A 27,520-nucleotide genomic window follows, 5' to 3' on the forward strand; every position below is an offset into this window, starting at 1 on the left:
ACGGCTCCCAGTGCATGTGGCCGTGTCTTCAGCAGAGCCTGTGTGCCAGGTTTGTCGTGACCCCTGGGGCTTGTGGGGCACTTAGAGGGTGAGAGAGGGCTCAGATGAGTGAAAAGCCTTCCTCAGTGCCCGGGGGGTCAGAGGTACTTTGAGCCCCCGCCCGTTGTCGTCACCTCCTCAGGCTCCCGCAGAAGGAAGGTGTGCTTGGCCGTGGCAGGGTAAGGAATGGTGATGTAGGCCCGTTACATGTTAACAGTGGTCTTGCTTTACTGCTTGGGAGATAGGAATTTTCAGATCTTTTCATCCATATTTATGTAAAACACAGGGAAGCAAAATAATTCCATGAAGGACTAAAGATGGCTGTCATTTCATCTCACGTGTGTGTGTGTGTCCCTAACAGAGTCTTCCTTTAAGCATTCTGTGTCTAAGAAAGTTGTAGATAAAATTAAGCCACTGATTGGGATATAAAGTATTTATTAGCCTTTCCACCCTTGAACAGAATGCAGGTAGTAAATAAAGTCAGCAGTTGGTTTGTATACCCTCTATAGCTAATCCACTTTGTTATTTCTTTCTTCAAAACGTCTTTGGAAATCGCTTATCTCCAATGTCTAAAACTACACCTGCCATAATTGGTGCTCAGTATTGTAAGGACTTTCCCTTTTTAGATTCCGATTCCCATTGCTATAGTTCTAGTCTCTTCCCCCTTCATTTTATGCCCAAGTGACTGTCCAGGCCTCCTGGACATTGCCTGGCTGCAGTTCCATCCTCCTTGGTACCACCCTCCTGGCTGTGGCCAAGCCATCCTGCTTCGAAGGCTGGGCTGCTCGCTGCAAGGCCCCCATCAGCTGTCGTACCTGGCTTTGGAAGCCCACAGGGCAGTTGTCACCACGCTCCCAGTCCCCTGCGTGCGCTCTGCTGAGTGCTGCCTCTAGCCTTGTCTGTGCCTCCTCTGTCTCTTCTCTGCTCACCCAGATCCTAACCATCCTTACTCCGATAGCCTGGCCACGCAGTATAGGAAGCATTTGCTTGTTTGCTCTCGTGCCTGCGGTAGTTTCTTCCTTAATTGGATTGTACGCTTCTTGAGGGTGGGAATGCTGTCTTGTCTGCGTGTCTCTTCCAGGGGTCATCGTATGTTGGCCACTTTGTGAGCAGTCAGCAAACACTTGATTGACACGCTTACCATGATCTTACAGTCATTGGCCTAGAAAATAATCAGTAAGAAGCACTTCCCTACCTTTGCCCCATTTTGAATTCTTTTTTCTGTATGTCTTATTGTCTGTCTCAGGCTGAATGTTCAGGACAAGATTGTATGGATTTGGCTAGGAAAAGAAACCCCAAACAGTATATTTTTAAAGGTGAATCTCATGGAAATGCCAAGTACCCTTTTGCTCTTTGGAAAGTGGGGTGGAAGAGGAGAGGAGTAGGTCTAGATGGGTGATTTGGTGATGGTGGTGATGGCACGTGTGGGTGGGGATGGAGGCCTTCCCTTGAGCAGGAGATGCTCTTGAATAGCTGAGGACAGGCACAGCCTGAGGGGGCATTTGGGGTGCAGACCCTCCAGCGGCTGCTCTCTTGTTTTCCCCTTCTTGTCTCCCTTCTCCCACCTCCACCCCCAAGTCTGGGCCGCCTCCTCTGTGTTGGAGGTGATACTGCCTCCTTAAGTGGCACAAAGTGTGGGGAAGAGACTCTAGCAGTTGGGGAACGTGCTAAGGATGTAGACCTTCTCTTTATCAGGAGCTCCACTGAGCTGTTCTGGACCTGTTCATGGTTGATAAAGGAGCAGATTCTGTGGGTGTGAGACCATGTGCCCATCTACTTAGCAAAGGGTCACGGGGCCAAGGGTGTAGGAAGCAAAGTGGGGGTGGGGTGAGAGGCTGGATCCAGGGTCAGCTCTCGAGCGTGGGGGAGGGCATCTGCCAGGGGACCAGCTTCGCCAGGTGTGACGCTCCTGCACAGCGAGTTGGCCAAGGGCTTACTTCGTCTGTGCGTGGGCTGCCAGTGGGACCCAGCAGGAAGGAGGTTTATGTATTTGTTCTTTTTTTTTTTTAATTATTATTTATTTATTTATTTATTATTTTGGGGGGTGCTGTGTTGGGTCTTCGTTTCTGTGCGAGGGCTTCCTCTAGCTGCGGCAAGCGGGGGCCACTCTTCATCGCGGTGCGCGGGCCTCTCACTATCGCGGCCTCTCTTGTTGTGGAGCACAGGCTCCAGACGCGCAGGCTCAGTAATTATGGCTCACAGGCCTAGTTGCTCCGCGGCATGTGGGATCTTCCCAGACCAGGGCTCGAACCCGTGTCCCCTGCGTTGGCAGGCAGATTCTCAACCACTGCGCCACCAGGGAGGCCCTGTATTTGTTCTTTATTTATCTTTTCAGCTCCTCAGGCTCTCTTATTCTCATACCTCATATTTTATCCATTAGCAAATTCTGTGAACTCCACTTTTGTATTTTGATCCGGAATCTGACCACAACCTATAGTGATACCGCTTTAGCCAAGTCACAGTCATCCATCCCCTGGATTTTTGCAGTAACCACCAAACCGGTTTCCCTGCTTCCCCCCTTGCACCCCGAGATGTATTGTCAGCAGCCAGTGGTCCTCAGAGTGGCCTGCAAGGTCCCACACAGCCTGTTGTCCCCTGGCGGCACTATCCCACCTCCAGTCTTGCGTGCTGTTCCCTTGCAGGTAATCCCAGACCAGTCTGGGTGACAGCAGCCACCCTCCCCAGCCAGCACCTCCCGTTCTTCTCCCACACTGCGTTTTTCCTCCGCAGCGCGTGTTTCCCTCTAATATGTGGGCGTTTGCTTGCCTGCTGTCTCCCCCACTAGAATGAAAGCTCCTTGAGGACAGGAGTGTTTGTCTTATTCACTCTGGTCCCCAGTGCTAGGCACGTGGGGAGTGAACAGCAAATACTTGTTGGCTTCATTCTCATCCATTTGTTCTGCATCCATTATGTTCTAGGAGCCAGGCTCTGGGGCCCACAGTGTGCAGACACACACACACTGAATAAGACATGCATCCCCCCGCCCCGCACAGTGGGCTCACTGCCTAGTGAGAAGCAAATGATGAAGTAACGACAGACAGCGTAGTGGGAAGGCAGGGAAGGAGGGCCGATAAGCCTCTGTAGGAGTAAGGATGGAACTGACCATGCTGCACAGGGTAGGGCGGGGGGGCCGCGAGCTGCCCGGACCATCTCTACCCTGGACATGAGGACCACTTACCTGGAGCCGGTCTGCTGCTCTTTGTGCACATCTTCTTTTCATCTTTTCCTGTGAGGCTCAGAGAGGATTGCCAGCTGCCTTTTGCTAATCAGTCAACAAATAGTAAATGCTCTTTTGCATACAAAGTACACTTCTAGACACTGGAATACTAGTGGGTCTTGAAGGCAGGGAAGGTGTCCTGAGTTTTTTCATTTTCATGTCAAATGAGTCCATTTCCTGTAAACTGTCCTTATGAGGTCTGTCTTACATGAAGTTAATTTTCTTTTTTTCTATACTCTTTGCAGGGTTTTTCCTCCCTTTATTGATCTATGTTTGTTTTTCTGTCCTAGAAGGATTCCATCCCTACCAGGGGGGAATTTATTTCCTTAACCTACCTAATACTTGCAAAAACCATCCTGCCCTCTCCTCCCTTCTCCAAAGGGTAGGCAGTCATTGTAAATCACGCATGGTGCAAAATGGGCCGTAGGGCCAGGGCCACCACCACCTAAGCCCCCTTCTCATGGTCCGTTCTGGCCCTGCCGGTCGCAACGTGTTGGTGGTATGGTCCTCTCCACGGATGGACAGTTCAACTTGACCTGGGCTTTGGGGCAGAGGAGTGCATCTGCTCCATCTTTAACGGGAGAAGAGGGTGAGGTTGGGCCAGCAGGGGAGGCACCTTTGCGGGGAGGACACTTTCCTTCTTCTATAACTGCCTCTAGCCCTTGTTGTCTCTGACTGTTAAGCGTTTGCATTTTGGGGAACATAACACCACGTGGACTGAGCACCTAACCCGAGTAAGGGTGTGTGCTAGTTGGTGAGTTAATGGACAGAAGGGTTAGAGGTCTGCTGGCTCTGCGTTGGCGGGGCTTTTCTGCAGGAGGTGGTAGTAGATGAGCTGGCCTAAAAGTGTTAGAAGTTGAGGGTCATGGGGTTTGCATAATTTTAATTGGTGATGAAAATCTGTAGGTGAATATCACCCTAGAGGTCAAATCATGCCACCTCCCGGGGTCGGTTTATCCTGAGAGTTCAGTTATGGGTAACGTGGAATATTTAGTTGCTTGGGGATGAACCTTCCTTCCTCTTAACTCCGAGAAAAGCTCTGCTCTTTTTTAGTAGCAGGGCTTACCACTTAGGAAAGTCCAGCCAAAGCCGTTCTGTGTAAGTGGCCCCGTTGGAGTCTGTCCTGTTCTCCTTGCAAGACTGTGCACAGTTCTGTCTCCTTCACAGCTTCCCTTAGTAAATAAAGGTTAGTGTATCCGTTAGGGTTAGTTTCAAAACTGCTGGGAATTGCAAAATATGGCTTAAACATGAAAGAAGGTTTTCTCCATTATGTAAAGAGGCCTAGAGGTGGGAGGCTCAGCCAGTAGCCATTTCCATGGTCATCAGGACGTTGCCTCCTTCTGTCTAGAAAGATAGAAGTTCTGGCCCTATTAGCTGCAGCATGTGGTCCACTCCGTGGGTTGACAGGTGAGAGTTTAACTGACCTAACTCCACTGCCCTGGCACATGATTTCCATCCTTTAGGTTACCTGGTGGTCAGACATGGCTGCTGGAGCTCCAGCCATCATATTTCTGTTTCCACGAAAAACACAAAACAGAGGAAATGAAGAGAAAGACAAAAAGTTGCTCTCCCATGTAAGACAACTCCCTTAAAGGAGTCTTTCTGGAAGGCTCACACACCTCTGCTTATATCTCATTAGCCAGCACTTAGAAAACATGGTCACAGCTAGCTTCAAGGGAGGCTGGGAAGTGTGGTTTTGTACCATTGCTGGCCCTGATCAAGTTGGGGTTCTGTTGCTAAGAAAGAAGGCTTGCTACAGTGAGTGAGTGTGTCTGAGCTCTTTGCTGTAGCTGGCATGTCTCACATGAGTGTGCCCTGCTTCCTGCAGGCGTCCGGAGGGACAGTGATTCTTTCTCTGGATACTGACTGGCTGTCCTTGCGTCTCTCCTTCCAGCTGAATGATAATCCAGTTGCAGGAGTCAGTTGGCAGCCTGGTGGGTAAGAGGGGCATGTATTTCTGGAGGTGACGTCTTAGTTGGCAGCAGTGGCAGCTCAGGCCTGGGCACACCTGGGAGGTTGCTGTTCTTACATCTCGGGACTCTTCCTCCCCTCCCCTCCCCGAACCCTGTTTTGTTTAGAAGCTGTGATCGTGATGTGCGACCCCTCTTGGCTTCGCTGTGTCACTCACCGTTGCAGGTCCTCGGAGGAGTGGGTGCGACGTCAGTACAGTGAGAAGCTGATGTGTGTGTCCCTCTGCGGCTGTGTCTCCTAGGATGTCAGGGTCACAGAGGACACACTCAGGAGTCCGTCTTCCTGCTTATTTCTTCCGCCTCGCACGTACACATCCACAAATACCACGTAATGGTCCAAGGTTTGGGCTTATGACTAAAAATCTGAAATTCCTAAATTCTCTGGACCCAAGTCCTCAGGAAACCCGGATCCTATGCTCAGCTCAGTGAGTTAATTGGAGTTCTCTCAGATCTTTTCCACTTGAAATCCTCAGCAGCTCTGTGACGTCAGCTGGGGACTTTTCGGGCAGGAGATGTATTTCCACCTCCCACCCCTGGCTGAAGTTGTCTAGGAAATTGTCCCTGACACATTGAGATGCGTAGCAGATTTGCGTTGAGCTGTCAAGAGAATTGTGGGGTTCATCTTAGAAAACGGTGCTCTCAGCAGCTTGAGAAAGTGTTAATTTGTAAAAATCAAACTAGCATATTATGGGATGCTGATAGGTGGGAATCACTGTGTGAGTGAGCGTAGGAGGCTGTCTTGGTTCTTAGATTTTGGTTGGTTCTCAGCTGGGCGCCTTTTTAGATGCCGTCTGTTTCTCCTGCTGTACTAGCTTCTCCCAGTGCTGGTCTGCCTGCTAATCCCTGGCTGTACAGGACAGAAGGAAGGCTCCCTGTAGAGAGGGGTGGGTGGGCATGTCTTCCACAGGAACGCAGGGATAGAGAGGGAGAGGGGGCGGGGGCGGAGCAGACACACTGTGGCGTGGGTTAGGGTGGAATGGGGTTAGGGTTAGGGTTAGGGTAGGGTTAGGGTTAGGGGTTAGGGGTTAGGGTTAGGGTTAGGGTGGAATGGGGTTAGGGTTGGGGTTAGGGTTAGGGTTAGGGTTAGGGGTTAGGGTTAGGGTTGGGGTTAGGGGTTAGGGTTAGGGTGGAATGGGCTTAGGGTTAGGGTTAGGGTTGGGGTAGGGGTTAGGGTTAGGGGTTGGGGTTAGGGTTAAGGTTAAGGGTTAGGGTTAGGGTGGAGTGGGGTTAGGGTTAGGGGTTAGGGTTAAGGTTAGGGGTTAGGGTTAGGGGTTAGGGGTTAGGGTTAGGGTTAGGGTGGAATACGGGGCTGCAGCTGCCAGTCCCTGTCCAGTGCTCTGATTGTCTCTCTGAGAGGTTGAGACTTAAGTAACAAAACCAGGATTTGAATCTGATTCTGTTTGACTCACAGCCTGTGCCCTTAACCATGTCACATAGCTGCTGCTTCCTCTTTATTTCGTTCATTCAGCGAGTGTCTGAGTGCCTCTGTGTTCCAAGCATGGTTCTAGGTGCTGGAGACGATAGCAGCAAGCCAAACAAAGAAAAGTCCGTACCGTCATGGAGCTTATTTTATAGCAGTGGGTAAGTTCCCACCACCTTTCACAGTTTCCTAACATGGTATTTTGTATGAACGCCACACTTCTTCCCCAGAGTGTTCCTTAAATGATTTTTCTTTTTCTCAAGCACTAGAACTAGGGGTTTCTTGTTTGTTGGCTATTGGAATATTGATCCCTCCCGCCCCCTGCTCCCAGCATCATAACTGGTTATTGGGACAGCTAAGACACAGTGCCTTATGGGAGGCCTGGGGCTCAGGAGGTCACCCATATCTGGGGTCTGGCTGTGCCTGTCATTTCCCTTCTTTCCCAGGGGAGGGTGTTCCTGGCTTACATGGAGTTGCTTTGTGTCCCCCACTCCCATCCCCTAGTTGTTGTTGTTGTTTTAAATTTATTTATTTGGCTGCGTCCGGTGTTAGTTGAGGCACGCCGGCACGCGGGGTCTCTCATTGCAGCGCGCGGGCTGTCCGTTGCAGCACGCAGGCTTCTCTCTAATTGTGGTGCTCGGGCTCCGGAGAGCATGGGCTCAGTAGTTGCAGTGCATGGGCTTAGTTGCCCTGCGGCATGCGGGATCTTAGTTCCCCAACCAGGGATTGAACCCACATCCCCTGCAATGGAAGGCAGATTCTTTTTTTTTTTTTTTTTAATTAATTAATTTATTTATTTATTTTTGGCTGTGTTGGGTCTTTGTTTCTGTGCGAGGGCTTTCTCTAGTTGTGGCAAGTGGGGGCCACTCTTCATTGCGGTGCGCGGGCCTCTCACTATCGCGGCCTCTCTTGTTGCGGAGCACAGGCTCCAGACGCGCAGGCTCAGTAGTTGTGGCTCACGGGCCTAGTTGCTCCGCGGCATGTGGGATCTTCCCAGACCAGGGCTCGAACCCGTGTCCCCTGCATTGGCAGGCAGATTCTCAACCACTGTGCCACCAGGGAAGCCCGGAAGGCAGATTCTTAACCACTGGACCACCAGGGAAGTCCCCCCTCAGTTGCTTTTGAGGGCTGGTTTCAGAGGTTCTTGTGTTCAGTTTATTTTAGGTGGTCACGTTCTTATTTTTTTCCACTGGAGTCTGGTTCAGGCTTTATAGATACAAGAGAAGGTTAGCTGAATGTTTTTGTCTGTCTTCAGATCAGGTTGAGGTGCCTGGAGACAGATGACTTCCCTTCTATAGGAAAGAGGAGGGAAAATGTCACAAGACTACTTTCCACTAAGAATAGCACATTCGTGAGATCTCTTGGATGCAGGTTTTCGAATTTAGTTTCCTGACATGAGGCTGGAAGGCAGAGTCCCCACCAGCATCGTCCTCATCTCCAGGCTTTATTGAGTATTTTCTGTGTGTCTGGCACTGTGAGAGGTATTTTACATACGTTCCAGCCTCCTCTGAGGCCAGAAAAGGAAACAGAGGTTAAGAAACTCCCGTGGAGCCACGTGGATGGGGAAGGGACAGAGTTAGGGTTGAACTGAGGCTTCCCGGCTCTTACACACATCACGCACGGATGGTTGCCTTCCGCTCGTCAGGTGCTCTGCTGGGGCCGTGCTCCTCAGCTCTGAGTGGGGACCTGCCAAGCGGGACGTGCCAGCTTGTGTGGGCTCCTCTCCTCAAATGACAAATCACAAAAGCTCAGGGTTTTTGCAGCGTGACTGATTGGTTGTTTGATGTTTTCCTCTTTCTGTTTCCACTCCTCCCTCCCTTCCCCCAAATGTACCCAGGTTGGCTTAGGTCTGCCTTCTCAATTCTAGAATTGTGGCAAACTTTAAAAGGCTGGGAGAGTGGAATGTGGTGGGAGATTTGAGGAGGCTGCCTTTGCATGTCGGAGCTGGTCACTCACTCCAGAGGTTTCTAGTCTGGATGCTGGGACTTAGCGGTGCCTTAAGGAAATTAGAACACACGATTGTCTAAAGGGTCTGTAGGGAGGTGCATGGGTCTTGGAGGTGCTGGGCCAAGCACCTAACTATTTCAGAGAAGCTTCTACCTGTTCCGGGTGTTGGGGACTGGCTGCCTACAGGAGGTCTAATCACTTAGGTAGTCCTGGCCTGTCTTTACAGAAAAGGAAGCTGAAGCCTTGCCCGCACGGCTGGTGTGGTCCAGGGAGCTGTCGGGTCAGTGCTGCAGTCCTGTCCACCCTCGGTCAGCTCCGCCTAGGCTCTTGGGTTGGTTCACACAAGTGTGGGTCCAGTGGTTTGACTCTGCAGGGCACCTTTAGGAAGGGTTAAAACATCGGACCTCTAGAGGCAAATTAGGAGGTTGCTCTCTTATTTTCCCATGACAGAAAAATGTTTAACTTCGTGGCAACCTTGAGCCATGGCTTTCACTCCTCCAAACACACGTATTTGGTGTTTGACCTTGAACGGGTCTGTGGTTTCTTCTTTGTGCTTTGGGTTTTTCCTTTGGTGAAAGGGATATTAAATACCAGATACAGACAGTGGGGTGCTGACAAGAAAGGGAGAGTGTCATAAAGGGCCTCTCTATCTCTCAGACCCTTTAAGAGTAAGGAATTGTCTTTTTATAGTGCTTCACAGCTTAAGAAGCATTTCACAGACATTGCTGAAATTGATTTGCAATCGTAGGGTAGGTAGGGCTTGGACTGTGATGTCCATTTTGTAAATGTACAAACGGACTGAGAGCCGTTGTGTGGCCTGTGAGGTGAGCCCTGGTGCAGACCCCGTCCCTGTGGTGCGCACTGCGCTCCTGCCGCGCTGCCCTGCTTTCCCAGCGCGTGCATGCTGTCGGGGCGTCCTGGTGACCCCCCCTGCGTCTGGCTCTTCATTTCTGTTTGCTGAGGAGCTTACTGGGCACCGGCAGAGCCACTCGGTCTGAGACAGCAGAGGAAGTGACCCAGCCCGGAAGTGGGGCCACGTCACCAGATGGCACAGTTGGAGACCACTGTTCTGGCCCTTCTCCTGGGAGACCCGTGTTAGGAGGTCGACATAGGGTGGAGCTGACAGTGGGATTTCCTTTCCTGGTCATTACGGGATGGCAAGTATTTAAAAATATCTCGTGAACATTCTTTGGCTAGTGGCTGGGTGTGCGCCCAAGTTCATGGCCTTAAACCTCGGAGGGGCACCAAGTAGCCGAGTAGCTGGGGCTGCCTTCTGCAAGATGTTTATCACGGGTGTTGCCCTTTATTAGACCAACACACTGAAGTTATTCCCTACCTCGAACTTATTCTCAGGCCACTCAGGGCTCTTCAAGATAATTAAGTCTCGTAATTCTTGGTACCTAAGTAGTGATACAGTTTGGGAATATTTTTATCTTTTTTTTACACAGACAGCTATCCCCTGAATGACCTGTGTTTCATGCTTCTCCTTTGCCTGAATTTTTTCGCTCCATCTAAAATACTATTTTCTCTCTTCCCAACACTGTATCCCAAACTTCTCCAATTCTACTCAGTCCTCTAAGTGTAAAGGCTGTTTCTGATTCACTTCTTTACCTTCTCCAGAGCACCCCAGCCCAGGTAGACCTTTGAAATCCTTTGGCTCCTTGCTGCTCAGGAGCTTGTTCCCAGGTCGCCACCTGGACCTGTGGCATCTGAATCTGCATTAAAAGGGCTCTCGGGTGAGGGGTGTACGCAGAGGAGCACCTGCTCTCGGGCCTCCTGTTGTGTTTGTTTATCACCTTGTGTTAGAAGTTAACAGTCTCAGTATTTTGTCCTCCCCTTTGCAAATTTATCTTTTCTTTTTGATCTCTTGGCAGTACCTGATGCAGTCTTGGCACTGAACAGGCACTAATCAATATCTGTGGGTTGACTAGCAGTCACCCTTCATTTAAAAAATTTGCCAGCATGTAGGGAATTGTATGAGAGATGTGACATGCATGCACATAAAAATATACTGCTTAAAAGAGCAAGAAAATTAAGAGGAGACACAATAAATTTGAATGCACCGAGTGCGGCAACATTTGTGGAAGGGGCATAGGCATTGGAACCAGCCAACCCTCGGTAGATAAGTTCTCCCAGCTCCCTCACCTGCTGTGGGTATGCGGCCTTGATTATTCTCTCAAACCCTAATGTAATGGTCTGATCTCTAAAATGAGGGTGACAACATACTTACAATGTTGTTCTAAAGATAAAATGAAATAATGTAGGTAAAGCATACACCAGTGTTTGGCACATAATGCTCAGCAAGTGGTAGCCAGATGGTACAAAATGAAGGCATTCATGGACTCAACAATCGCTAGAAGTTTTAAAGCGCTTTAATTGGATTCTTGCTAGCCTTTGAGACATCCACTGTTTTATAAAATGGCTGAAATAGGGACAGCTTTCTAAGGGTCATGTTCCATCTGCCCCCCTTGTGGTCTTATGGTTTCCAGGATGTGCCCTCAGCTCTGGGGGACAAGTCCCTATCTTCTGTATTCAGTGTCCCCAAGAACACCAGTCTCAGGGAGGTGCCTGGCACCAAATGCTGCCTGGCTGAGGCGTGAGGCTGTGAGGGGAGCAGCTGCCTTGGAACACCGTGCCCCCCCCTGCCCCCTCCGCCCCAGGGTTTATGCTGCTGCAAACAGATGCACAGAACTACTAAACGGTGGAAGCTGACCTAAAGAACTGTCCTGGGAGCGCTCAGAAATGCAGTTAGAAAGTCAGCAAGGTTGTCGCAACACAGTGGATGCGTCCTCCCCCAAGCTCTTGCCCTTCCTTTGGGCCGGGAGGGGAAGGGGGGGACTTGCCAGGTTACGAAATGATTTCTTCTTCTAGGGCAGGCGGTGGGATGGGAGTGGGGTGGTACAGGCATCCGGAGGTCGGCTTTGGGAGCTGCTGTGATACGGTGCGTGTACTTAGTGTTGGAGCGGAGGCCTGGGTTGTGTTCTGCTGTCTGCTGGTGTGCCCCATGCAAGGCGGGGTGTACATATGTGGGTGAGTTCACAGATGTCAAGCTCTTTGAAGATGAAAATTGTTAAGTTTATCAGCTGGACTGTCACTTCCTTTACTCTTTTTTTTTTTTAAGTTTTATTTATTTATTTATTTTTGGCTGCATCGGGTCTTCATTGCTGCACGCGAGCTTTCTCTAGTTGCACCGAGCAGGGGCTACTCTTCATTGTGGTGCACGGGCTTCATGGGCTTCTCACTGTGGTGGCTTCTGTTGTTGCGGGGCATGGGCTCTAGGCGCACGGGCTTCAGTAGTTGTGGCATGCGGGCTTCAGTAGTTGTGGCTCATGGGCTCTAGAGTTCAAGCTCAGTAGTTATGGCACACAGGCTTCGTTGCTCCATGGCATGTGGCATCTTCCCAGCCCAGGGTTCGAACCTGTGTTCCCTGCGTTCAGGGCAGGCGGATTCTTAACCACTGCACCACCAGAGAAGCCCCCTTTACTCTTTTTTTTAAGTCATCTTGTTTGGGGTTTTTTTTCCCCATTTTTTAAATTGAAGTACAGTTAATTAACAATGTTGTGTTATTTTCAAGTGTACAGCAAAGTGATTCAGTTATACACACACACATATTCTTTTTCAAATTCTTTTCCTCATTTTCTTTGCTCTTGGTTTAAAATAGAGCGTTTACCTTGTCTTATGCATTGGATCTATTCATATTTCACCTACTATGTTTGAACCTTGTTACAAGTCAAGTTAAAAAATGTTTAACTCTTGAGGGGATTGAGACTTCTTCCTATACTTACGATTTTACAATGACAAGTCAGTGGAAAACCGGAATTAGCAGAATTCACTCTTCAGTTCAGGTTGGCGATTCTGTAACAGCTACATGTATAAAATACTGTGAAGTCTCGTGAAAAGAGGACATATCTTGGAGTTCAGAGTGAGGCAGGTGTCCGAGTGTTTTCCTCTTTCCTCTATACTCCCTGCTTGGTGAAGGGAGAAGGCTGGCCGTGTCAGGGGAGTCGCGGTCATGCCGGTGGGCGGCCTCGGTCTCTGCGGGGTGAGTGGCTGTCTTGGCTGGTTCAGGCTTGCCAACAGTGCTGTGGGCTGCGAGGTTACCGTGCCTGACAGACGCAGGACAGATGTCCAGTCCAGCTGCGTGGCACAGAGCTGTGCTCCCATCCTAGATGGACGACAAATGACTTTTGTACAGTATTTCTCTTCTGAGTCCTGCTCCCACTTTCTTTGTGATTTAAAAAATGTCCTCCCTCCCACTTCTCCTCCAGGCTCCTCCGTTCACCTCTTTGCAGTCTGACGTGTGGAGGGCAGCATCAGGGCTCTCCAGCCCCCCACTTCCCACTTGGTATGAGTGTCCTGTGCTCTGGCAGAGCTGTTTGCCGGAGAGCAGAGGGAGGGGCCTTCCCTTGGGAAGAGGTCAGGAAGGACCAGAGACTAAAAATAGGCAGCTTCTAAGAACCAGCTTACTGCTCCCTCAGCTCAGATGTGGTCCTCCTGTGATAACCGGGCTCAAAGTAGAGTGTTGCTTTTGGAACAAAGAGAAAGTAAATCAACCCTCATTAAAAGCAAGAAAGAGACAGATATCACCACAAAATACGGGTTTTTACTGTATGTTCCAGATAAGAGGGATGCTCCCAAATTGCCTGGTAGATTTATATGTGTGTCCCCTGGTAATTCCGGGTGTGTGTGTGTGTCCACGTGTGTGACACTAGGATGGTTCCGTGTGTCAGGTGCTGAGATGCTCTGGGACTGTGGGTAGGTGTTCTCACAGAGGCTCTTCCCAAGAGGTCTTTGCCACGCACGTGGAGAAGGATGTGTCCCATTTACAAGGCAACTCTCCTGACACTAAATGGAAGAAACTCCCCTGGGTCCTGTTTGTCCAGTAAATACACAGCCTGGACCCTTGTTCACACAGGAGGCGTACCAGCTGCAGAGCTGAGGGTCAAAAAGCCAGCGGTGCTAGCTCTTCTAATATGATAGACAAGCTGCCTTGTTCCCCTTTTTTCTGTTCTTTTAAAAAGTAGGGGTTCCCCCCACCAACCACAGAAAATGACGCCTTCCCTGGCCTTCGGGACTCTAGTGCAGATGTAGAAGGCGCTCCTGTGATTAGAGCCGGTGAGGGTCCCGGGGTGGCCAGAGGGCCTCCAAGGAAAAGACCTGGAGCCTGAGACACCACTTGCCCTGGGTCCTTTACACCTGTTGTCACTTCTTCCTTCTCACGTTTAGTATCAACACCTTGTTTTTACCAGGGAGGACTTTCTGTCCTGACTTTCAGACTAGATTTTGAACAACTTCATAAGAGTATTGCAGTGTATCCCTCTGGACCTGTTTCTGCCTTTTCCCGTGACCTGAGAAAGTAGCTGTGTTCTCTCGAAAGCTGCCCCCGGCCCTGATCCTGCCCTGGCGTGGCTCGTGGCCAGACCTTCCACCGTCCTGAGTGACGGTGAAGTGCTTGTATGGTGCTTGGCCTTTATCACTCACTTCATCCCTTTATCTTGGTCAGCCAGCTAAGTGTAGCCTCTTCTCTCTCTCACCCCTGCCTTCTCCGGTCTCTGTGGTCTTTGATGAGGTGGGCCAGGCTGGAACGGCATTCTTGGTTGGCTGGGGGTGCACATGGTGGGATGGGGGCACGCTGGTGCTGCTGGCAGGCCTTTGTGGAGGGGCCGTTGCTCTCTCGGAGCCCCTCTGTCCCCTGAGCCTCGGGCTCCTCTTTACGCCTTGATGTCCGAGCCTCACGGAGTAGCTTGTCCGGTGGAAGGGAGCAGTTTCCCCTGCTAATCTTGCTGTTGTTTTGTTCAGGGAACCGTGGAGTGTAAATGAGGGAGGCCCCTCTTCCTGTAGCAGGTGACTGTCCCGCTCAGGGGCTCGCAGCAAGGTGTGCCTTGGGGGGGACCGGAGCCAGGGTGTCCTGAATATCGGTTTCGTCTCCCTCAGTGGCTGAGGGACAGGGAGCACAGGCCCCCCCCGGATGGTTTTCAGACTTAGTCCCAGCTGAGCCAGGCAGGCAGCGTGGAGGCCTGCACCAGGGCGCCGCTCCGGAGAGAAGAGGGTGGAGATGGGGTCGCACCCTGGGAGGGAGAGCCGGGGAAGTCTGGCCTGAAGTTAACATCAGAGCGTGCATTGATTGTTTAAAAAAAAGTCCGACTGCTTGTGAGACATTTCCGTTTAATGGCTTCTGATAGTATGTTTGTTGTTTATATTAACGTTTAGGAGCTCAGAGGGTGCAGTGACACTGTCAGAAGTAAATCGTACGGTGATCTCAGTGACTGCTCCACCCCCAGCAGCGTGGCCGCCCCATCCTCCGATGGCTGTGTGAGGACCCAGCAGCCTGTGCCTCTCCCAGCAAGTGCGGTTGCACCCTATTTTCATTGAAAAATGCATCTTGCAGTGCCTCCCTCATGCCTTCTCACATGGCTGTACGTGAACTGGTGTAGTGCCCGCCTCTGGAAGCCTAGTCGCTTCGGCCTTTAATCTGAGTTGAGAGCTTGTCCTCCTTGCTGCCTGGCTGTGTCCAGCACTCTCGCCTGGTGGGTTCCCAGAAGAGCTGGCACAGACTGTGGCCCGGGCGAACCTTGCGTGGAATGTTGCCCTTGTGCCATCCGCAGAGCGGAGGCTGGGTCGGCCCCCTCCCTGCCTCGACTTGATTGTTTGGGACTTACTGTAATAATCTGCTTGAACAGGCGGAGAGACCACAGTAGCTTGGCTGGCAGTCGTAAACAATGTTTGCTCTGTGAGTTTGCTCCCTCACCCCCACTCTCGGAGCCCTGTGTCCTCTGCCACTCCTCTCTCCTTGCATATTCTAACCTTGGCTAAACGGCTTCATTCATAATAAGATGGGCAGCATTTTCTGGGATGAAAATGGACTGAAAATAAGCAATTCCCAAGAACCTCCAGCTGTGATGCACAAGTAAAAAGTGTGTAGTTTCTGGGTAGAGATTTTAACTAATGTCTGGATAACCAAAGTATTTTCTTTTTATTCCATACTCCCTTCACTACTTTGGAACCCTATTTGAAAACACACACGTGCGTGTGCGCTCAGGTTAAAAAAAAAAAAAAACTTTCCTAAAACTGACTATTTTCTTGGCAGGGGGTGCCCTGCGAAGATTCCATTCATTGCCTCACAGAACAAGGGCTTCTACTGTCAGTCTTTGCACAGGTGTAGGGTCCTGGATGGTCTGTTGCTAATACCTAGGGAATTTGGGGGTTTCTTTATTTTTTCCATAGACTAGTTTTTTCCCTCTTCTCACTTTTCTTTTATAGTTTAACAGAAACAGGGTAAGAGAAAACCCTACCTCACACCTGCACTGCCTTTTGCAGTTTGACAATTGCAGTGGTTGGTTCCACAGACAAAACCTGCTCCACCTTCTCTGCGTTGATTGGTGGCTGATGATGTCATGGCATAAAGCTCAAACTGACTGTTTTCTCTGTGGGACAAGCCCCCAAAAAGCAGACAGCAGAGCTCTTGCTCTTTTGTTGCTTCTAGTCCATGCTATCACAGGGGATAGAGAAAGGTGGGAGCAGAGCTGTGGCTGCAGATAGCTTTGATTTATTTCTAAAGCTCAGTCGCAGGTACCTAGAACAGGAGGCCTTCTTATACCTGGAAAGAGCCTTTGTTTTTCATGAGAGCACATAGTACTTTTTGCACTGAAGGGATTTTGTTGTTTCTGCCTTAATCTTCTCTGTTAAGAGAAAGATAGAGGTATTTTCTTTTTGTTTGTTTGTTTTTTGTTTTTTGTTTTGGCTGTGTTGAATCGTTGCTGTGTGCGGGCTTTCTCTAAGTTGTGGTGCGTGGGCTTCTCATTGCGGTGGCCCCTCCTGTTGCGGAGCACGGGCTCTAGGCGTGTTGGCTTCATCAGTTGCAGCATGTGGGCTCAGTAGTTGCGGTACGTGGGCTTCAGTAGTTGCGGCGCACAGGCTTCAGTAGTTGTGGCTCGTGGCCTCAGTAGTTGTAGCTCGCGGGCTCCAGAGCTCAGGCTCAGTAGTTATGGCACACGGGCTTAGTTGCTCTGTGGCATGTGGGATCTTCCCAGACCAGGGCTCGAACCCGTGTCCCCTGCATTGGCGGGCGGATTCCCAACCACTGTACCACCAGGGAAGTCCCTAGAGGCATTTTCAAGGAAACTATTCTAGTGGCCCAAGAAAGGGTAGGAAGAGGAGTTAATTTCAGGAAAATAAATAATAATTGGAAAAATTTCACTTGGTTCCTCACAGAGCTTGGGAATTCTTGCTGTCAGCATGCTTTCATCGTAGAGGTAAACTTAGCTATAGGGTGACAACTCTAAGGTAGATTAAGGGAATGGTACAGCCTCAGAGTTTTGCCTCTGATTTAAAGAGCCCAAGGAGCAAAAGTTCCGTGTGAATTTACTCTTAGTGGGCCTGATGAGATTTACCTTCACCTTGGACCTTCGTGGGCCTGCTGTGGTGCAGTTGGGCCATTAGGGTTCCAGCAGAGCGGGCCTGGCCCGGCAGGGCTGCCTTGGTTGTCGCTGGGCTGGGCTCACCTCGTACTGCCTGGGAGAATTGCTGGAACAATGGGACACTTGCCATCTCCAGCTGCTCCGAGCGTCTGGGGGCCTCGTGGAGAGGCCAGGCTCCTTTAGGGGTCTCTGCAGCTGCCGGCACCAGTGTCCATCCCGTCAGGGGTCCGTTGCTGTCTCTGAGTGTCTGAAAGCCTGTCTCAGGTTCTCATATGATCATGGCCGAAGGACCCAAAAAGTTACTTCAGGACACATTTTTTTCAACCCACCTTTCTTTTCTCAGACTCATGGTCAGACATGAATTAGCACTGACCTTAATGACCACTTCCAAAAAGCTTGCCCGGAAAGGGCTCACCACTCTGGTAAGAGGGACAGGACTGGACAGGCGTCCCTGCCTACCCACAGAGTGGCCCTTGGTGGGGCCAGGCTATATTTACCCTCTGCGGGTCCCCAGGGCTTTGACTTGTCAGGTGAAAGGAAAGTCCGGCTGGCCTGGCGGCCACATCACTCATTAATCTGCCTTCACCCATGTGGACTGTGCTCCCTGCAAACGTACAATCACTGGGCCGTCTTCAGACAGCTGTGGTGTAACTTCACCTAGGAGGGACAGAACATCACAGCTGGTTTACATCTTCTAAACAAAACACCCTCAGAGGCTAAGCAAGGCACTCCCGCAAGCCCGGTGGAGCACGACTCACTTCTTTTGTCGGGCAGCTCTTCTCCTTCCGTTACCGTGTTTTGAGGTTTCGTAGGGCTTTGCCGATGAGGTGGTGACGTGTATATAGGGAAGAAAGCCCGTCTGAAGTGGGCGAACCTCTGATTTTTCAGCCTCATGTGTGCCGTGTTCCCAGGTTGGCCTTCTGTCTCCCTTCTTCTCTGCCTTGTTAGCACGTGAGGATCACTGTGGGGGGACCTCCCGCCGCTGCAGAGATTCTGATTTGATGGCTCTGGGGTAGGGCCTGAACATTACATTGGTAATATTTTTTTCAGGTTCCTTGGTGATTCTCATGAACAGATAGCTAATATCAGAGTTTAGGAAAATGTCCCTGTCTTAGTTCACACACCCCAAAAGTGGCACACTTGAAGCACATGGTAGTTCTTTCCCATCATGAATGTTTATGTCCCATAAATAGGGAATTGCCTAAATTTTATGAACAATGACAGCTGTCACCCTGGTGTGGCATTTGAAGCTCTGCTCGTCTCTGCTTTCTCTCTAACTTCCATCTTTGCAGGGGAGCCCTTGAGCGCTGGGAAGAGCGCAGTTGTAGGGTCTTCTGGGGGCCTGTCCAAGCCCCAGGCGCTTTCCTCCAGAAAAACAGAATGCGGATGTGCTTGAGGCGCTCGAGACCTCGGCCTACTGCTGCTGTCACCGCTGGTGGGAAAGCTTCGTCTCCACCCGTGAGGACGCCTGCTTTTCCGCTTGGTGACAGTGGCATTAGTGTTCCCGTTCACGTCTCTAACGGTGAACCCCTGGGTCTCCTCGGGCAGTGGCAGGCCAGAGAGGGATGCTGTGGGACAGCTCTGAGCCTCGTTTTCCCCACAGTCTCCAAGAGGAAGGCTCGTCACTGGTCTCCGAGAACAGGAGCCGCCGTGGGTGTGGTCGTGCTGTGCCAGCCCCTGCTGTGCCAGAGGCGGATGGGGGGAGATGCGCCACCGCCCGCCCCCCGGTCCTCTGTCCTGGGACCTCTGCGCACAGCTGGGCATCTTGGGCGTTTTCAGTGGGCAGGTGGGGGAGCAGATTGACTGTTGTTCTGCCAGGATCTGACATCGTGAGAGTTTGCTTGTTTGGGCTTGTTTTATGTTATTTACCCTGATAGGTAGCTCTCTGTGCACATTTGACACTGCCTGTCAGAGGCAGGGTTTACAGCTTTTCCTTTGAGAAATTAGTCCATAGATCTAGAAAATGTTCTTCAGCTGCTTGAGTATTCTCTGCCTAATTTCTCCCCCTTCTCAGCCTAGTTTCCCTTTTTTATCCCTGCCGAGGCTGCCCTTGCTTCTGTATTTACACAGCCTTGGGTTTATGCTACCTTTACCTCTTTCCTCGTGATGAAGTTTTTTAAAAATTCTTTTTCTCCTAAGAATGTTGTGTTCTTTCATATATGTATATATATATATATTTTTACATTTATATTTGGCTGCGTTGGGTCTTTGTTGCTGCATGCTGGCTTTTCTCTAGTTGCGGCGAACGGGGGCTACTCTTCATTGCAGTAGGCGGGCTTCTCATTGCGGTGGCTTCTCTTGTTGTGGAGCACAGGCTCTAGGCGCACAGGCTTCAGTAGTTGTGACTCACAGGCTCTAGAATGCAGGCCCAGTAGTTGTGGCACACGGGGTTAGTTGCTCCACGGCATGTGGGATCTTCCTGGACCAGGGCTTGAACCCGTGTCCCCAGCATTGGCAGGCAGATTCTTAACCGCTGCACCGCCAGGGAAGCCCTTTTTCATATATCCTATCACTGGACTTGATTATCTCATGGGACTAGTCCTTCCATGTTCCCTCTGATCTTTGAGTTTGGCTTTTCTTCAGTTGTGTTTTATGGATTTAATGGCCTTCATCAGGATCAGTTCTCTTCTTTATAGGTTGACTCACAAATGCTTGTCAACTATAAGAAGTCTTGTTTTTTTGAAGTTGTGTTCAACTGGCCCAGAAAGGTTATTAACATGGCAGCTGATTGATACTTTGAAAAAAGTCAGACCTTGGTCCTCAGAAGTGCTGTTTTGTATAAGAGGATGGAGTGGTAGTGTCTGGAGGAGACAGTGGGGGTCAGTGGGCACCAATCACATCAGCTCCTAATACACAGCCCCTGCTTGGGAACACCGAAGAGGATGTGCCTTAGGGGAGGGTTATCTGAAGCAAGGATGGAGACGAAGCTCTGGAGATGAGGTTGAGTGTGTAGGGGAGTTGGCTGCGTATGTAGCCATAGTTAGAGAAGGCACAGTGGTTGGATTTGAGGATTGAAGGGAGGAGAGAAGGAACAGGAAGTTCAGAGCATTATGGGGATAATAGTGTGATGACACAAGAAGCTCAGGGGTCTTACACATTTGGTGTTGACTATTGAAAATAACAATAAGGGGTTTGGTAAATTTGGGGTCAGCTCTCTTTGAGAAGAGTGGGCACTAGTCCTAGTGGCAATCTTGATCACTTATTACTCAGTACAATTGCTAAATCTTTTTCACTTCTATTCAAACCCAACCATAGCAAGCTGAATGATATTCAATATTAACAATCCCTTATTGATTAGATACATATAGGACTTGAGATTTTTTTATATTACAAAAAATAAGGTAATTAATTTTAGATTATCTTTGGTTAATCATTAATTATGACATTTTATTCTCATTAAATAAATTATGCAGATCAGCTTAACTAGAACAAGTCAGTCACCACAGTCCCAACATTATTGTTTTTATATTTTTTATAACCTGTGATGAAATTATTATTACTCATTTCCTTTGTCTTGAAAATATAGTACATGTGTATACCTTTACTTAAAAGATAAAAGTGAAAATCTTTAAAGGATTTAGCAAATAAATTATTCACAGTTTGATTATTTCATTTTGCTAATAAAGGAAGAAAAAGTGCTCTATGTTTGAAAAACAAAACTAAACCAAACCCAGACTGTGGCGCTTTCTTGACCAGGCTTTTGTCCTTGGCCTCAGAGTTGGAAAGTCCAGGGACCTTCTCCAGTGATCTGGAGGCGTGTTCCTCCCCAGAAGTAGTACAGGACTGCTGGTTGTGATGACATGACTTGTAGGGCTACTTGGAGGAGTGTGAGTCCTTCAGTAAATGCACCACATACTCCTGTGTCTGCCTAACGGGGCTCAGATCTTTAGTGTGTGCAGCGGGGTCGATGGTTCCAGATGTCTCTCGAATGGGTGTCTAATGTTTCTGTGTTGTCTTGAGGGAGGTGCCTGTCGACAGGCAGTAGTGGATGGGACTGTTTGCTTTAGAGGAGGGCAGTTGTTCTAATTTAATATAAAAATAGGAGCCTAGTTTCCTGAGTCACTCTCTAGCCAGGAAGGCCTTTCATTTCTAAGTGTGGAAAGAAGTATTTGTCTGATTCCTTTGGAAATGATTGTCTGGTGCCACCTTTCAGAGTTGCAGAGACAGGCGGCCGGGTTTGTTTAGTTTTTGCTTGTTCTTCACAAGGTACACAGAGTTGAGTCAGAGCCCTTCCCCGGCTGACTTCACTGTCTGTGGTCCAGACAGTTCTCATGGGCCTCGGTGGCAGGGATGCACGGCCATCCTTCTCTCCTGTGGCACCTCTGTGTGCACCCCTTCTTACACGTGGCTTCTGCTCCTCGCCAGGTGTATGGTTTGCTGGGTGGGGTCACAGGCTGGATTTCAGCCCCTGCACCCCTTCCCCTTAACCGGGAGCTAGCACTACTCCACATGGTGGCCAGGGGCAGAGCGTAGTATTCATTCAGAGTCATGGGCTCCAGTGCCTGTGTAGATGTGTCTTTATGCTGTGTTACTTGTAACCCAAATGGGTCTTGCTGCAAGTGCTGAATGTCCTTGAGTTTTCTTCTAGAGCCAGGGGCACCGGTGGGGAGAGCAGTACACTTACCTTACAAGTGAGAAGTGGTCTCACCCTCTGCCCAACTGCCATTTAGTCCTTTCAGACTCCGGTTATCAAAGCATCGTCTTAGACTGAGGAACTCAAACCTTTTGACACCCAAATCTTTTGCTCAAAATTGTATTTGGCGCCAGAGTTCAGCACAGTTATCTGCCAAGTTTAATGTTGGCAAGGGCGGCATTGTAAAGGGGCCCCACTCCGCCCCCAGGTCTGTTCCTCAGAAGTGTGTGGAGCTGCTAGTGTTCACAGCTGAGCCCCGCTGATCTTGGTGGTGTAACAAGTCAAGATACGGAGCATCCAAGGCCCAGAACAACGTCCTTTCCCATTGGGTGCTCTGGTCTTCCTAGAATTTGTGTTCCTTTTTTTTTTTTTTTTTAAAGGCTGTGCCGTGAGGCATGCGGGATCTTAGTTCCCTGACCAGGGATCGAACCTGCGCCCCATGCATTGGAAGTGCAGACTATTAACCACTGGACCACCAGGGAAGTCCTTGTGTTCTGTTTTTGACACACTAGGGACCTTTGGGAAGAGGTGGGGACAATTTGGGCTTTAGAGTGAGGCATTCCTATGTTTAAATGTTGTCATTTTCAGCTTACTAGCTGGGCAAGTTAATTACCCTCTGATCTCAGTTTTCTCATCTACACAATGAAAATCATAAGAGTTCTTTATAGGATTGTGTGAGGACCAAATGAAAAGATTGTGAAGTGCCAGCACAGTGGCTCGGCACATAGGAGAGTTCAATAAATGGTTATAGGTATTATAATCAATAAGAGATGGCCAAAAAGTCTCTTAAACCTCCTCCTTCCAAAGCAGGGAGTAATGGTAAAGTCTTACATTTAGCTTGAAATCTAGTGGCTATAATCATTTACAAGAGGGAGAAGAGAATAGTGGCTTTTTAAAAATGGTTCGTTTTGTTCCTTCATATCTTGACCGCTTTAATGCTGGGAATAAGATATGGCATGGTCCTTGTCCCTGGGAACTCACAGATCTGGAGACGGTCATATAAACTGGTTCCTGGAGTATAATTGAACCTTACAGGCACTGTGATAGACGTCACTGTGGGACATGGTACAGTAAGCAGTCTACCTCTGATAGCAGTCATCCTTTTTTTCCTTTCCTGCTTTGGACTGGGCTTGTCTTTTTACAATAAGTATGGGACTGAAGTAGATGTGGGAAAGCTAGACTTTGGCATTTTCCAGCTTACAAAAAATATCCTTAGAGAATTGATGGATCCTTGGAAGGACCTGTAGTAGAAGAGTTCCTCACTTAAAAGAAATGATGAAAGGAAGCAAAGGGAAGTAATGGAGAGAATATAACCAGTTAACCATGGTGCCATTGGCAGCTCGTTGTGTGACTCAGGACAGGTGGTGACACGAGCGCCCGCCTTCCATGCTCATAGGCTTGTGTGAGAAGGAAGTAGATAACCTGTGTGGAAATACCTTGTGAAGCATGCAGTGCTGCTGCAGTGTGGGGAGAGTCGGGGATGGGCTTCGTCCACGCTGGAGGGAGGCCCAAGCCCCCTCGTGTCCTTCAGACCTGCTGTAAGTTACCTGCTCAGAGAACCTTCCGTGACCAACTTATCTTGGGTCCCCTCCTATTAGTCTAAGTCACCGTAACCTGTGCCTTTCCTTCCTGGCACTCATATTTTGTAATTACAGTTGGCCCTTGAACAACGCGGGGGTTGATCTGTGTATAATTTACAGTCGGCTCTCCGATCCTTGGTTCCTGTGTATCTGCGGGTTCTTACAGTTTTTTGGCCATGCCACGCGGCATGTGGGATCTTAGTTCCCCGACCAGGGATCCAACCCGCGCCCTCTACAGTGGAAGTGCAGTGTCTTAACACTGGACCTCCAGGGAAGCCCCGGTATCTGCAGGTTCGACCAGCCACAGACCGTGTAGCTCTGTAGTATTTACTATTCACAAACATTGTGTGTAAGTGGACCCACGCAGTTCAGACCGGCACTGTGCAAGGGTCAGCTGTATATGCTTGTTTGCTTAATTGTTTATTGTCTGTATCCTCCAGCAGACAAGGGCAAGCACCGTGTTTTTATTCACCAATGTAAATTCAGTGCCAACCGTAGGACCTGACATATACCATATATTCAATAAATGATTTGCTGAATGGAGTAAAAGTCGGCAAAACACATTGGTCTTTGGAAAACAGTGACTTTGGGGATGCCCATGTATGCACTGATCCTCGTGTGGGTACTGGGGTGCAGAGGAGCGTCTGTACCCAAGACCGCTGTAGCAGCAGCACCAGAGTGTGGGTTCTGGATTCACAGCGGGGACTTCTGCCTCGTCTCTGCACCCGTCCCGCGGGTGCCTTTCCGCCCATTTGAGACTCCTAACTCACTTGCATTCAGGTGCACATTGATTGTGGTGAGTCGATCCCTTCAAAAGGGAAAACCCCCTCTGGACGATGGAACTTGGTTCCAGGGAGTCGGCAGCTTGCCAGACAGGGAGCATGTGTCCTGTTGGTGTCTAGAGACACACATCCAGGCTCTGGCCACACCCACCGGGCTCCCAGCTGTCTGCTGGGCCTTAGCCAAGCAGTGCTTCTTCCGGTCCTTCCTTGGTGTGAGGGGTGTAGTGTAGATTCCATTGGTGTGCACTGCTGGGTGGCCCTCAGATTACTGTTCTCTCAGGGCATGGAAAAAATACCCTTTTTTTGTTTGTTTTTTGACTTTTTTTTTCTTTATTTAACGGTGGTATAATGAATGTTCTTAAAGTGCACAAATCCTAAGTATGCAACATACACACACACAGATGTATATATGTATAAACCTCTGTATGTATCCAGCAGGGTGTTCAGCTGGGAGTCGAGCCATGTGAAATTTGGGGGCTAAGGGATTTATTACAGACCTTACCCACTGTGGGAGGTGTTGGGACAGTGAAAGTCCAGATGGGGGGTTGGAGGTCACAGGGGAGTCACTCCCCAGTCTGCCTGAGGCATTGGTGTGGGTGGACAGGGCAGAGCTCCTGGCGAGCTGCTGTCCAGGGGGGTCCATCGGGTGTCTGTTGGTCTGGGTAAGGGGCGAGAAGGGAGAGCTGGGTGGAGCGTGGGGGAGAGCGAGGACGGGCTGCAACCCCGCGCACTTCTCTGTCTCTGTCCATCGCCACGTCTGACTGCCGAGACCTTCGTGGAGGAGTGGCTGCTGCGTCCAGTCTGTCTTCCAAACCTCACGCGGGTTCCGTTTTTGGCCGGTTCTAACTCAGAACTCTGGGGGTTCTGGGAAACGTAGTTCCCAGCTGAACCAAGCCAAGCCGGCACTGTCTGCCACACTGTGCGACCACCGTCCAGAACAGGATCCCAAAGGCGCCCGCCCTCTTGCCCCTTCTGAGACGGTAACAACACCCCCCCACCCCCAGCCATTATTCTGGACGGACTTCTTCTACTCCATAGATTTGTTTTTGTTTGTTTGTTTTTGTTTTTTTGGCCGCAGCCTGTGGGATTTAGTTCCCTGACCAGGGATTGAACCCGGGCCCTCGGCTCGGGAGAGTGCGGAGTGAGAGTGCGGAGTCCTAACCACTGGACCTCCAGGGAATTCCTTATTCCATAGATTTGAATTGTGTTTGTCCTTGGTCTTTACAGAGATGGAGCCCGGCACTGTGTTCTCTTTTGTGTCAATATGCCTTCTTTTGCTCACCATTGATCTATGCATTTCATCCACGTTGCTGCGTGTTGCAGTAGTTCATTCCTTTTCACTGCTGCGTAGTATTCCATGGCTGCTGCTTATTTCTCATTTTGTATTTTGGTTATTTGGGTTGTTTGCATCTTGGAGTATTATGAACTATAATGCTCTATATAATACGTGTGTGTGTGTGTGTGTGTGTGTGTGTATAAAATGCTATAAACATTCTTGTACTTGTCTTTTGGTCGACATAGACATTGATTTCTTTTGGAAGTATCCTCAAGAGTAGCATTTCTGAGTTTTATGGTAGAGTTTGTTCAATTTTAGGAACTACTACTGAACAGTTTCCCAAAGTGGTTGTATAGCTTACACTCTGGTTGTTCAGCTTACGTTCTGAGTGTCTGGTTGTTCGTCATTCTAATGGGCAGGCGGTAGTTTCTCATTGCAGTTCTGATTGACATTTCATTGATGACTAATAATATTGGGCACCCGTTCAGGTGCTTTCTGGCAATTTGGATGTCTTTTTTTTGTGAAATACCTGGTCAGATCTTTTGCTTAATTTTCATCGGGTGTCTCTTTCTTACTGTTTACTATGAGAGAGTACATATTCTGGATACGAGACTTTTTTGGTTACAGGTAGCCCTTTGGCTTTAAGGAGGTGTGTTCCTTCTGAAACTGGGAACAGATGGGGTTCAGGCATGTTTGAGGAGGGAAGCCTTTGGACAAAACGTGGTTATTTATTGCTCCTTTCTTGGGAATTAATGCGTTGTAGGTTTGAAAGTTAGCAACTCAACTTACTTATGGCTTTAAAAATAAAATATTGGACTCACAAGTATTTCTGCTGCTTTTTAAAAATACAGTTTATCTTGAACACTAGAAGTATATACTCATAAACCAAAAATTCATTCTGTAGAGATCTGAACGTTTGTCGTGGCTCTGACACTCTGCTAAATGCTGAGGATAGAGACCTGAGAGAAACTTGCTTCCTCCAGGAGCACAGAGTCTAGTGGGAACAGAGGAAGAATCTGTGCCCAGAGAAGGGAGGAGTGAAGTTGTTGAGAGAAGGGCTCAGCGGGAACGTGGAACCGAAGCCCTGATGGGTGGTGAGTAGGTTCACAGCCATCATCGGCCTCGGTGCAGAGAAGATCGGAGGAGGTTGAATGTGTGTGCAGGGTGGGGAAGCGTGTCGTTGGCAGTGAAACAGGACGCACGGGGAAGAGTGAGGTGTGTCAGGGGCAGCGAGTGAGGGGGATGAAGGGGAAGCAGGTGCTCTGGCCGCCAAGGAATTTAGTCCATCAGCGAAGCGTGTCTCAAAATGTGTAAACAGAGGTGTGGCATGATGAGATTTGATTAGAAAGATCACTTTGGAAGAAATACAGCATATGAATTAGAATTTCAAACTTGAGACGGGGTCTACAAACTCGTACACCGGTGTCCATGGCAGCATTACTGACAATAACCAAAAGGTGGGCGTGAGCCAGGTGTCCGTTGGCGGATGAACACGCACATACAACGGAACATTCTCAGCCGTGAGAAGGGATGAAGTTCTGCTGCCTGTGACAACACCAGTAAACGCTGTGCTAAGCCAGACAAGCAGACACGAAAGGACACATATCACCCGCTTCCACTTATACGAGGCGCCTAGAATAAGCACATTCACAGAGACGGAAAGTAAGATAGAGATTACCAGCGGGTACAGGGAAGGGGGACATGAGTGGTCATTATTTAACGGGTACCAAGTTTCTGTTGGGGTCATGAAAAGTTCTGACGATTATTATACTACATTGTGAATGTACTGAAATGCACACTTAAAAATGTTTAAAATGGTAAATTTTGTATATATATTACCACAAAAAGTAAAAAAACCCCACCTTGAGACAGGATCTGCATTTAGGAGATCTAGGTAGAGTCCAGGTAGAGATAATAAAGTTCAAGGCAACGAGGTTGGAAAGGAGGGGATATGTGGAGAGAAATTTAGGAAGAACAGATGGCAGTTCATCCGGTCCCGTTCTGCATTCTCTACAGTACCACACATAGCACAGCCCCTGACATTCTGGGGGCAACGAGAAGAACATGCGGAGTAGGGCAGACGTGAAGGCCGGTGCCTGGAGCTCTGGCTCGGGTGGATGGCAATTTTACAGGGGTTGCAAGTCAGGGGGATGGACCAGTTTGGAAGAGCAGATGAAGAGTTTTTCCTGAAACCACACGTGAAGGTGCCCCGGCATATTCTGCTGGAGATGCCCAGGAG

General features: G+C 49.3%; 1 protein-coding gene and 1 long non-coding RNA gene across 28 annotated transcripts in view; one reads left to right on the plus strand and one right to left on the minus strand.

The window, feature by feature from the left end:
• MICAL3 (microtubule associated monooxygenase, calponin and LIM domain containing 3) overlaps positions 1–27,520 on the plus strand; it is a 176,124-nt gene that overhangs the window by 29,459 nt on the left and 119,145 nt on the right. Inside the window, exon 4 of one of the 27 annotated variants that reach the window (XM_082350056.1) lies at positions 14,804–14,939. The exons of the other annotated variants lie outside the window; for them this stretch is intronic. The gene's annotated coding sequence lies outside the window, so the exon portion shown is untranslated. The remainder of the gene's footprint in view (positions 1–14,803; positions 14,940–27,520) is intronic. 27 annotated transcript variants of the gene reach the window in all.
• LOC309609105 lies at positions 11,700–14,864 on the minus strand. The gene is made up of 2 exons (XR_014233264.1): positions 14,798–14,864; positions 11,700–12,934 (listed from the first exon to the last, which is right to left on the minus strand). It is a non-coding gene; the product is annotated as an uncharacterized lncRNA (long non-coding RNA).

Source organism: Balaenoptera borealis (genome assembly GCF_965194805.1).
Source record: "Balaenoptera borealis genome assembly, chromosome: 13".
Lineage (NCBI taxonomy): Eukaryota > Metazoa > Chordata > Mammalia > Artiodactyla > Balaenopteridae > Balaenoptera > Balaenoptera borealis.